The sequence below is a fragment of the Saccopteryx bilineata genome, chromosome 2 (genome assembly GCF_036850765.1).
Source record: "Saccopteryx bilineata isolate mSacBil1 chromosome 2, mSacBil1_pri_phased_curated, whole genome shotgun sequence".
Taxonomy (NCBI): Eukaryota; Metazoa; Chordata; class Mammalia; order Chiroptera; family Emballonuridae; genus Saccopteryx; species Saccopteryx bilineata.
The window spans coordinates 333,221,246-333,231,197 of record NC_089491.1 but is presented as its reverse complement, the minus strand read 5'-3'; positions in this window follow the sequence as shown (position 1 = coordinate 333,231,197).

Genomic DNA, 9,952 nt, shown 5'->3' with positions numbered 1-9,952 from the left:
TGAGGGTGGCCATGGGAGCACAGGAATGTAAACCTGGCTCAAAAACACCCCTGAGGTGCCTTATCCAGAATCTCTCAAACACCCCTGAGGTGCCTTATCCGGAATCTCTCAAACATAGATCCCTCCCTAAAGAAGAAGAAACTGATCTTTTTCTCCACTGTGGCCTGGCCATGATACCAACTGGATAACCAGACCAGGTGGCCTCCTGAAGGGACTTTCGACTTTAATACCCTCATCGATTTATGAAACTATTGTCAGAGAACTGGGAAATGGTTGGAGATCCCTTACATTCAGGGCTTCTGGTATATGCGCTCCTGTCCTAATCTCTATGCTCCCTGCTCTACGGCACAGGTCCTTTTAGACATAGAAACCTCAGCTAAACCCTCCACTCCCGATCTTTCCTCCTTCGCCGACCCCCTTGAGTAACTCTCTCCCCCTCCTGCAGGACCCCCTTCATCCTATCAGGGTCCTCTTCTCCCTTTGCTGGATCCTGTTTCTCATTGACCTGCAGATACCAGTCCCTCTCTCTCCACCCCTGTCAGTGCTCACATCAGATCTCGCTCTGAGCCACAGAGGGAGACAACCTTCTCTGCCCTCTCCGCGAGGTGGCCAGAGTGGAAACTTTCTGGCTGAGAGAGCCATGAATGCCACATATTTTAAAATGTAATTCCGTGAGAGCCATACAACAACCCGTGGACCTTACGCATTATCCAATAAAAATTTGGTGTTGTCCCGGAGGACAGCTGTGATTGGCTCCAGCCACCCGCAACCATGAACATGAGCGGTAGAAAATGAATTGTAATACATGAGAATGTTTTATATTTTTAAAGTTATTATTATTTTTTATTAAAGATTTGTCTGTGAGCCAGATGCAGCCATCAAAAGAGCCACATCTGGCTCGCAAGCCATAGGTTCCCGACCTCTGGCCTATACCAAAGAATTCCAATATCTCACTCAGGCATATGACCTCCCTTGGCATGATCTCCATGTTATTATGTCTTCTACCCTTATCCCTGATGAACAGGACCGAATCTAGATAGCAGCACGGATTCATGCAGATCAGGTTCACCTCAGAAACAACAAAATGCCAGTTGGGGTACAGGCGGTCCCTCACACGGATCCCAACTGGGATTACCAGACGGGACAAACAGATAGGAGACGACAAGACCAAATGATTGAATGTGTCATAGCTGGCATGCAGAGCACAGCACGAAGGTTAACTATGACAAATTGAGAGAAATCACTCAAGGGCCTGAGGAAAACCCGGCCCTCTTTTTGAACCACCTCACTGAGGCTATGGTCCTCCATACCCATCTAGACCCTGCCTCCAATGCCGGGGCCACTGTATTGATACTCACTTTATTTCCCAATCGGCCCTGGACATTCAGAAGAAACTTAAAAAGGTGGAAGAGGGCCCCCAAGCCCCTATCCAAGACATGATGAATATAGCATTTTTACTGGTCGGGAGGAAAAGGCCAAGGCTGCTCGCCATGCCCGCATGCAGCAAAAGGTAACGCTTCAAACCCAGGCTCTTGTGGCAGCCCTGAGGCCCGCAGATCAACAGGGCAAGGCACAGGAGGTACCCAACTCAAGTCTGGGCAGCAAAGAGGAACCCCACCAGGAGGTTGCTTCAAATGTGACAAAGGGCGTCACTGGGCCCGTCACTGCCCCTGCTTGAGGCCGCCCACTAGGCCCTGCCCTGACTGCAAGCAGTCCTGTCACTGGCGGAGCGATTACCCCCTTCGGGTAACAGGCTCTACCTCGGAGTCTCCACGCAGATGACAAGCCACCCAAATGGGAGGCCAAGCCAGCCAGGCAGGCCCACCACTCAAACTTCTCGGTCTCATGAACGACTGACGCGGCCAGGACTCAAAGACCTCCATCACCCTCGCCGAGCCCAGGGTAACACTGCAGGTAGCAGGTAAGTCCATCTCATTTCTTGTGGACAACGGGGGCTACTTTCTCCATTTTTGTTTTTTTAAATAAGGACCTCACATTGCAGACAGTTGGTATGCCTCTTAAGTTCCTTTCATTTTATTTATTTATTTATTTATTTATTTATTTATTTATTTATTTATTTTTACAGATACACAGAGAGTCAGAGAGAGGGATAGATAGGGACAGACAGACAGGAACGGAAAGAGATGAGAAGCATCAATCATCAGTTTTTTTTGTTGCGACACCTTAGTTGTTTATTGATTGCCCTCCCATATGTGCCCTGACTGCGGGCCTTCAGCAGATGGAGTAACCCCCTGCTCGAGTCAGCGACCCTGGGTCTAAGCCAGTGAGCTTTTGCTCAAACCAGTTGAGCCCGCGCTCAAGCTGGCGACCTCGGGGTCTCGAACCTGGGTCCTTCCACATCCCAGTCCGACGCTCTATCCACTGCGCCACCGCCTGGCCTCTGTTTTACCATCACACTCTGGACCTCTAGTTCCCTCACAGGTCTCAGTTATGGGAGTGGATGGGACCTCTTCTTTTCCCCTTCACACGCCACCCCTGACATGCAGTTTGGACAGACTCCTCTTTTTGCACTCCTTCTTAGTTATGCCCTCATACTCTGTACCCCTTCTGGGTAGGGACATTCTACAAAGTCTCAGAGCCACTACCTAGCTGACAATATCTTCCCACTTACTCCTACCACTCCTGGCTGAAGGCTCTCCTACACTACCACAGATTACCCTAACCTGGTTGCACCCCCTATTCCACCAGATATTGTCAACCCTCAAGTCTGGGATTCTTATACCCCTATAATAGCTACCCACCACCCACCCGTTCACATCTGCTTAAAGAATCCCTCCCAATTCCCATCTAGACCCAATTCCCTATTTTGGCGAATCATCAACAGGGCCTTAAACTCATAATTACCCATCTCAAGTTTGCCCCTGTACAGGACCGCTGCCAGTCAGAACCACTGGGCTCCACCGGTCTTCAGCTCACCAAAAGTTTGGGCCCTGCAGATCCTCCTGTTACTCCTTCCCACTGGGAACCTGCCTCCAGAGTGAGTTAAAGCAGGGAGCAATGCTGTTACTATATCAATGAGACTGGCCTGATGGAAGAAAACATCAATGTCCTCAACCATCTGCAAGAGAAACTGTGCAAGGATCTCTCTTCCTACAACCCACTTAACTCCTGATAGCAGTCACCCATCCTCACCTGGGTTGCCCCTATCCTAGGTCCTCTTCTAATTATCAGCATATTACTCATGTTTGCTCCTCTTTCTCTTAGATTCTTCAGGGCCACATCCGCGAGGTTTCTCGAATCATGGTCAACCAAATGCTCCTATACCCATATATGCGACTTCCTTTAAAGCCACCACCTTCTGACCTCCCTTCCTCTTAACCAGCAGGAAGTAGCCAGATGAATAGTGGCACCCCTATGTAACATAAAAGGTCGAAATGTGAGGTTGGTTGGCAATGGGGAAATGTCACATGAGGAACCACACACATCCATGACCGCCAAAAGAAACGGCCACACCCATGCCCATCAAAAGAAACGGCCCAGGAGCATTTTGAAAAAGAACAACTGTCTGTCAGCCAATGAAACAATGAAATTTCACCACCCACCACCACCCTACCAACACTATAAATTACCCCCAGGAGGGAGAAGCTGCGCGACTTCCCTGGCCCCTGTCTTGCAGACCAGTGAACCTCGCTCGGGAGTGCTCTAAATAAAGCTTTAGCTTGTCCACACTTGGTGGCTATGTCCTTCTTTCTTCCTCAGCAGAAAATACCTTACAGCTCCCATGTATAAGATGCACCTTAAAAAAATAAAATAAAAGGAAGAAAGAAAGAAAGAAAGAAAGAAAGAAAGAAAGAAAGAAAGAAAGAAAGAAAGAAAGAAAAGATGCACCTTAATTTTGGGGCCTGAAATTTGAAAAAAAAAAGTATTACATAAAGTTATTGAACTCAAGTTTTTATTTTTGTGACAGAGACAGAAAGAGACAGAGAGATAGATAGGGACAGACAGACAGGAAGGGAGAGAGATGAGAAGAATCAATTCTTTGTTGTGGTACCTTAATTGTTCATTGATTGCTTTCTCATATTTGCCTTGACTGAAGGGGGGGCAGAAGACCGACTGACCCACTCCCTGCCCAAGCCAGCAACTTTGGGCTCAAGCTGGCAAGCCTTGCTCAAACCAGATGAGCCCGCACTCAAGCTGACAACCTCGGGGCTTCAAACCTGGGTCCTCAGCATCCCAGACCGATGCTCCATCCACTGAGCCACTGCCTGGTCAGGCTGCACTCAAGTCTTATTCATTATTAAACAATGAGCACAAAGACAACAAGCACAAAAAAGCAGAAAACACAAGTAAAAAAAATCTACAACCACTGTAAAAGACACACCCAGTTTTTAGACCCCAAATTTTTCAAAAAAGGGTGAGTTTTATACATGGGGAAATATGGTACTGTATTCCATCTCTCACTCAACCTCCCTGCGAACAGGAAGAAATGACCCTCCCAAGGTTGTGCCAAGACAGAAGTGAGCTGGCCAGAATGGTGAGGAGGGCTGGGGGACCCACAGCCTCTGATTCCCCCTCGCGGGGAACCTCTCACAACCTTGTTCTGGAAGTGTCTCTTGTGCCTACATAGGAATTACTTCAGGGGTAAAATGTTCATCATCATCATTATCATTATTTTTGAAAGTCAGTGAATTTTTAATTTTGCAATTACAGTTTGCATTCAACATTGTTTTGTATTAGATTCAGGTATATAGCATAATAAAGGCAATTCATTAAAATATTTTTTTATTGATTTGAGAGAGGGAGAGGTAGTGAGACAAGAAGGGAGAGACAGGGAGGAAAGTGAGAAGCATCAATTCATATTTGCTTCACTTTAGTTTTCATTGATTGTTTCTCATATGTGCCTTGACTGGGGGGCTCAAGCCGAGTCAGTGACCCTTGCTCAAGCCAGCAACCTTGTGCTCAAGCCAATGACCCTTCGCTCAAGCTGGTGACCTCATGGTTTTGAACTGGGGACCTCAGCATTCCAAGTGGATGCTCTATCCATTGCTCCACCACTGGTCACATGAAAATCTTATCATTGCTATATTTTGTTATGTTGCATTCTGAAGAGTTCATGAAAAAGAAAAAAAATCCTGAAAGAAGGGCTGCATGCTGGGAACTGACCAGTGATGTTGTCTAAGTCACCAAGTCTTGTTGCCTCTGCAGTAAAATGAAAAGGTAGCATCAGCATTAAGGCCTCAAGTTAATAGTCAACACAGATTTAAAATTTGTACTTGGAATTTTCTAAATGTGCTACACGTAGGCTCACCTCCATGCCCTTGCTTACTGATCTTTCTACTGGGAAACTCTTCCCTAACTTGACCACCTATTCATTTTTTTTTCCAATTTTTTTTTTATTCAGTGAGAGGAGGGGAGGCAGAGACAGTTTCTCCCACAGGCGCCCCAACTGGGATCCACCTGGCAAACCCACTAGGGGGCGATGCTCTGTCCATCTGGGGTGCTGCTTCATTGCTCAGCAACCGAGCTCTTCTTAGTGCCTGAGGCAGAGGCCATGGAGCCATCCTCAGCACCTGGGGCCAACTCGCTCCAACTGAGCCATAGCTGTTGTCCTCAAGGCTCTTCACCATTTTGTTCCAGGACATCTGAGCAAGATAACACCTCTTCCATGTGTGGCCTGGGAACCAGCAGGAGCAATACCCCTAGGAGCTCCTCAGAAATGCAATTTCTTGGTGCCATCCCACTCCTGTGGAATTAGTCCACCTATGCATTTTTTAAAATTCAGATCCTCTAAGAAGCTTTTCTTGAACTTCCACCTTTTGCCCACAAATAACTTTACGTACCCACTATCCTATACATGTATTCTCTCATAGAACCACAAAATGTAATTTATTTGTTTACATGATTCTCCCCTTCTATCTTATGTATGTTATCTGAGGTAGGTAGATATCTTAGTCAATGTCTGGTTACTGTAGGTGCTGTAATATATCAATCAGAATAGCCCAAGTCATGCTGCAGTAACAAAAAAACCCCATGTTGGTCAAATAAGTTTGTAAATATGATATATATGTTTGCTCGCTTATAGTTTGCATTGGGTGTGGGGACAGGCTGTAAGCAGGTAGGGTGATTATAGCCTAAAGCAGGGGTCCCCAAACTTTTTACACAGGGGGCCAGTTCACTGTCCCTCAGACTGTTGGAGGGCCAGACTATAAAAAAAACTATGAACAAATTCCTATGCACACTGCACATATCTTATTTTAAAGTAAAAAAACAAAATGAGAACAAATACAATATTTAAAATAAAGAACAAGTAAATTTAAATCAACAAACTGACCAGTATTTCAATGGGAACTATGCTTCTCTCACTGACCACTAATGAAAGAGGTGCCCCTTCCGGAAGTGCGGTGGGGGCCGGATAAATGGCCTCAGGGGGCCGCATGTGGCCCGCGAGCCGTAGTTTGGGACCCCTGGCCTAAAGCTTAGTTTTAAGAATAAGCTTTTCCCCACACCCTTGACAGATTGTATAATGTGGGATGGTGCACTCTCATGAGGAATCTCATTATACCTCAGATAAATGATTTTGTATCATAGACTTCCTTGTTTGTATATTGGATTAAAGGTTTTGATTTCTACACTATAAAATGGGGCAGACCGGGAGCTTGCTCTCTTGGTTCCTGAGATTAGCATTAGAAAAAGGCCATGTGGAGGAGGCCAGGAGAAGCAGCCAAGATGGTAGAGTGCTGAAAGAGAAGCCAGTTTGTGCAGAGTTTGTGCAGAGAGAAGGAGATGGGGAACAGAGGTGAATGAGGCTGGTGAGGTAGACACCTTTGATTCTAGAAAACTCGTATAAGTCATTAGCTTTGTGAGTGCTGAATGAGTGGGTTTTGGAGCCCAGTGTGTGTTTTTACTTGCCCACCGGGTGCAAGCTAGGATTAGAACTAATGGCCCACCAGTTCTTGGCTCCGTTGTTTCATTACCATCCGTCTGAATCTAATGTGAACCTGCATGGGCCAGGCGGCTATGATGGTGGCTGTGGCTACTGGCTTTACACCCCAAATTTCGCCTCACCAGGTGGTGGTACAGTGGATTGAGCTTCGGACTGGGATGTGGAGGACCCAGGTTCGAGACCCTGAGGTTGCCAGCTTAAGCGTGGGCTCATCTGGTTTGAGCAAGGCTCACCAGCTTGAGCCCAAGGTCGCTGGCTCAAGCAAGGGGTTACTCGGTCTGCTGTAGCCCTCCCCCCAATCAAAGCACATATGAGAAATCAATCAATGAACAACTAAGGAGCCGCAACGAAAAATTGATGTTTCTCATTTCTCTCCCTTCCTGTCTATCTATCCATATCTGTCTCTCTCTCTCTGACTCTCTGTCTCTGCCACACACACACAAAAAAAGCCCAAATTTCAACAGCTTAGCACAACAAGGGTTTATTTCTCTCTTACACTGCATGTTCATCAAAGATCAGCTGAGGCCTGATCAGACGGTGGCACAGTGGATAGAGCATTGGACTGGGATGCGGAGGACCCAGGTTCAAGACCCGGAGATCACCAGCTTGAGCGCGGGCTCATCTAGTTTGAGCAAAGCTCACCAGCTTGGACCCAAGGTCGCTGGCTTAAGCAAGGGGTTATGTTGGGCAGATAAAATATTATGATAATATATTATGCTCACTTTGTTAAAGATGGCGCTGCCCACATGGAAGCCATTGCCCAGGTGATACTGATGTGTGTTGGGGGTGGGCTGTGGGCAGGCAGGATCCTTGTAGCCTGGGGCTTGGTTTTAGGACTAAGCCTTTCTCACCCTTTTTGATGTGGGGTGGTACAATCTCATCATGCCTCAGATAAGTGACTTTGTATTAGAGACTTCCCTATTTTGTATATTGGATTAAAGGTTTTGATTTCTATACTATAAAATGGGGGCAGAACGGGAGCTTGCTCTCTTGGTTCCTGAGATTAACATATGAGGAGAGAGCAGAGAGGAAAGCAGAGAAAGGCCACGTGGAGGAGGCCAGGAGAAGCAGCCAAGATGGCGAAGTGTTGAGTGAGAAGCCAGTTTGTGCAGGGAGAAGGAAGGAGATGGGGAACAGAGGTGAATAAGTCTGGTGAGCTAGAAACCTTTGATTCTAGGAAACTCGGATAAGTCAGTAGCTTTGTGAACACTGAATGTGAGTGGGTTTTGGAGCCCAGTGTGTGTGTTTTTACTTGCCTGCTGGGTGCAAGCTAGGATTAAAGATGATGGTCCACCAGTTTTTGGCTCCGTTGTTTCTTTACCGACTATCTGAATCCAATGCGAACCTGCATGGGCCAGGCTGCTGTGATAGTGGCCCTGGCCACTGGCCATACAGGTTACTAGGTCTGCTGTAGCCCCACGGTCAAGGCACATATGAGAAAGCAATCAATGAACAACTAAGGTATCACAACAAAAAACTAATGATTGATGCTTTTCATCTCTCTCCGTCCTGTCTGTCTGTCTGTCCCTATCTATCCCTCTCTCTGTCTTTCTGTCTCTGTAAAAAAAAATTTTCTATTTTTAAAAAAATTATTTATTTATTTATTCATTTTAGAGAAGAGAGAGAGAGAGAGAAGGGGGGAGGAGCAGGAAGCATCAACTCCCATATGTGCCTTGACCAGGCAGGCCCAGGGTTTTGAACCGGCAACCTCAGCATTCCAGGTCGACGCTTCATCCACTGTGCCACCACAGGTCAGGCCTCTGTAAAAAAAAAATTTTTAATTCAAAGATCAGCTGAGGAATCTGGTCCATGGCATGCCTACTGATAGATAAAATGGCTACTCAGCCACACCATCTTTCTTAAGAACATTGCAGACCTGAAGGAGGAAGAAGGACTTGCCTAGTCAGTAATCTGGCTCAGAACTCCTTTGCAGCTGGATGCTGATAAGGGACAATTGGATTAGAGTGCAAAAGATTTTAAGGAACTCTGGCACCACTACCAACCACAAGCAGAAGTTATCTTGCAACTGCCTTTGCCGAAGGCCCTTTGACAAATCCATATAATTCCTGCCCCATTCCTCCCTTGGGGCTGGCTCCATTCCTTTGCTGGTCTCAGCTCGCCTGCACCCAGGCGCTTTTAAAATAAAGTTTCCTTTTGGAACACACTAGCCTCATGTTTTTGGTTTGTTACATGGTTTCTGCCTTTTACCTACTACAGGACTTACACTCATGGAACAGTTTCATTTGGAGCACTTCTGGTCATTGTGGTGGAAGGAAAAAGAGGTTTTTGAACCAGTGCTTAAATGCTCCAATCTAGAATTGACACAAGTCACTTCTACTCATACTCATTGGCCAGAACTAATTCATGGACCCATCTAACAACAAAGTGCTCAGGGAATGCAATTCTATCGTGTGCCTGGAAGGAAACGGGAGAAATATTTGGAGAACATCAATGACTACCACTAATGACCAGTGTAATAAAGCCAGCCACCAGGGCCACCATCAAAGCAGCCTGGCCCATGCAGGTTCGCATTGGATTCGGACAGTCGGTAAAGAAACAATGGAGCCAAAAACTGATAGACCATTTTCTTTAATTCTAGCTTGCACCCGGCAGGCAAGTAAAAAATACACACTGGGCTCCAAAACCCACTCACATTCAGTGCTCACAAAGCCACTGACTTATCCGAATTTCCTAGAATCAAAGGTTTCTAGCTCACCAGCCTTATTCTCCTCAGTTCCTCATCTCCTTCCTTATCCCAGATACAAACTCTGCACAAACTGGCATCTCACTCAGTACTCCGCCATCTTAGCTGCTTCTCCTGGCCTCCTCCACGTGGCCTCCTTCTGCTCTCTGCTCTGCTCTCTCCTCTAATGATAATCTCAGGAGCCAAGAGCGCAAGCTCCCGCTCTGTCCCCATTTTATAGTGTAGAAATCAAAACCTTTAATCCAATATACAAAATAGGGAAGTCTCTAATACAAAGTCACTTCTCTGAGGCATGATTGGATTGTACTGCCCTACATCAAAAAGGGTGGGAGAGGCTTAATCCC